Source organism: Schistocerca cancellata, unplaced genomic scaffold (assembly GCF_023864275.1).
Source record: "Schistocerca cancellata isolate TAMUIC-IGC-003103 unplaced genomic scaffold, iqSchCanc2.1 HiC_scaffold_656, whole genome shotgun sequence".
NCBI lineage: Eukaryota > Metazoa > Arthropoda > Insecta > Orthoptera > Acrididae > Schistocerca > Schistocerca cancellata.
The window spans coordinates 22,501-25,000 of record NW_026046667.1 but is presented as its reverse complement, the minus strand read 5'-3'; the positions used below and the strand labels follow the sequence as shown (position 1 = coordinate 25,000).

The following is a 2,500-nucleotide window of genomic DNA, read 5'->3' as shown; positions in this document are numbered from 1 at the left end:
GCCTTAACCTAACCCACGTTGTGCCTTAACCTAACCCACGTTGTGCCTTAACCTAACCCACGTTGTGCCTTAACCTGCTCTGTAATTGGCATATGACACGTTACATTAATCTAGTGTTGTCTAACCACAACCCTCTGAATATAGTTCGCTACTCGCACCGCCCACCCTCTTGTGTGTCGTTTCATGTTGAACACTTCGCAAGTGTTGCTTACTTTTTACATGCTCCCGCTGTACACTGTAATGTGGACAACTGCAGGATGTACATCGCCCCCCCCCCTCCACCCTGCCTTCGCACGCTGGTCGTTCAGGTGCTTGCGTGTTCAATGCCCTTCGCAGCTGTTCACTGGCATTCGCATGTCGAAGCGCTCAGTCTACGTCGTGGTACGGCCTGTGTCCACTGTCCGCTGATATCGTAAGCTTAATCCTCACATTGTACTGCACATAGGTCCGTATGTACTGAATGATACGCTGTGGCACATGTGTGACCGTACGACTGCGCCCAACAACAGCGAACCATACGGTCCAAATGTTGTGCACTCAGCCACGTGCCGTCTCCCCATAACAGCTACATTGCAGTGTGGTACGCCATAGAGACGTGTGGGAGTAACGGACGCCCTGGATGGCGATCAGCATGAGCCGTCTGTTGATGTAGTGGCGCGTGTATTCAAACGTAGTCGTCTCTTCTCACACAGTGTGATAGCATGGTGCACCGCGTTCCACATCTGCGACATGGTACAGATGCTGGTTGACAGTCGGTCTCGTAATGGACATCGCATACGTAGGGGGCCACCTCCCACGTGTTCTCTAGTCGTGCACATTTTGTTGCGTGTATGTGGGCAGACGTAGTGTGTCGTGACACCTAACAGACAGGTATGCAATAATCGTTGCATTTGCAAACTGGGATGGACGTCTACGTTTGCTGGTGACGTGACGCAACGCAAATGAACAACTGGTAAACCCATTGTGGTGCGGTTGTTGTTGCTGGAGGTAAATCAGTAAGGGCAAATCTGTGTGTGAAGCGATACGCGGCGGTGGCTGGGTGGGACCGTCCCCGGCCGGTGAGGGGGGGCCGCCCGGCGTGCTGGCCGCGCGGTGCGTGGGCGCACGCGCTACAGCCGGCTGGTGGGGGCGCCCAGTGGCAGGCGCGCCGGCCGACGGACGCGGCAGGCGGCGCAGCTGCGCGCCGGGGCACCCTGCGCGCGGCGCCGGGCGGCCAAAGTGGGTCCTCGCGGGCCCGGTGCGAAGCGCGGTGGACATCTGCAGTGTGCTGGTCCGACTGAGGACTGTGTGCGTTGAGGATGCGCCGCCGCCCGGCACTCGGCGCCGCGACGCCGTCTGCTGCTCGGTCGCCCCAGCGGTTCTCGCTGGTGGTTTGTATCGCAGTTGTGCAGACGTGTTGGCACGTGCGCTGTGCTGGGAGAGTTCGCTTCGGCACCCACGTGGGGCCTTTGCCCTTCTGTGGCGCTGGCGTTGGAGCTGCCGGTCACCGTAGGTGGCGCGTGTTGTCTCCCGCCGGCAATGCCACGACAGCACGCTCCCGGGCCTCTGTCGGCAGCGGCAAGCTCAGTTGGGAGCACGGGTGGTCGCACCTAAAGCGTCTACTCGCCTAACTCCGGGCGATTGCGCCTCTCTCGAACCCGACCAAGTACTTAGGACGGCGCTGCGCGCCGCCGGGACCTGAGAGGGTTTCGAGGTGTATTGTGCAGGGGAGCTCAGCCTCCTCCTGTTTGCAGAATAATTGAGCGGACGCTTGCGTGTTCGCGCGGGCCCCTGGGACACACTCCCGGGCGGCCGGCTGCTCAGCTCTAGTTGACGCAGCTCCCTGGTTGATCCTGCCAGTAGTCATATGCTTGTCTCAAAGATTAAGCCATGCATGTCTCAGTACAAGCCGCATTAAGGTGAAACCGCGAATGGCTCATTAAATCAGTTATGGTTCCTTAGATCGTACCCACGTTACTTGGATAACTGTGGTAATTCTAGAGCTAATACATGCAAACAGAGTCCCGACCAGAGATGGAAGGGACGCTTTTATTAGATCAAAACCAATCGGTCGGCTCGTCCGGTCCGTTTGCCTTGGTGACTCTGAATAACTTTGGGCTGATCGCACGGTCCTCGTACCGGCGACGCATCTTTCAAATGTCTGCCTTATCAACTGTCGATGGTAGGTTCTGCGCCTACCATGGTTGTAACGGGTAACGGGGAATCAGGGTTCGATTCCGGAGAGGGAGCCTGAGAAACGGCTACCACATCCAAGGAAGGCAGCAGGCGCGCAAATTACCCACTCCCGGCACGGGGAGGTAGTGACGAAAAATAACGATACGGGACTCATCCGAGGCCCCGTAATCGGAATGAGTACACTTTAAATCCTTTAACGAGTATCTATTGGAGGGCAAGTCTGGTGCCAGCAGCCGCGGTAATTCCAGCTCCAATAGCGTATATTAAAGTTGTTGCGGTTAAAAAGCTCGTAGTTGGATTTGTGTCCCACGCTGTTGGTTCACCG

General features: G+C 57.1%; 1 non-coding gene across 1 annotated transcript in view; it reads left to right on the top strand.

Moving 5' to 3' along the window:
• The first annotated feature begins 1,819 nt into the window (after positions 1 to 1,819).
• The window catches only part of LOC126138196 (small subunit ribosomal RNA), a 1,909-nt gene continuing 1,228 nt past the window's right edge, over positions 1,820 to 2,500 (top strand). The window contains exon 1 of the ribosomal RNA XR_007528205.1: positions 1,820 to 2,500. This exon is cut by the window's right edge and continues 1,228 nt beyond it. This is a non-coding gene — a ribosomal RNA (small subunit ribosomal RNA).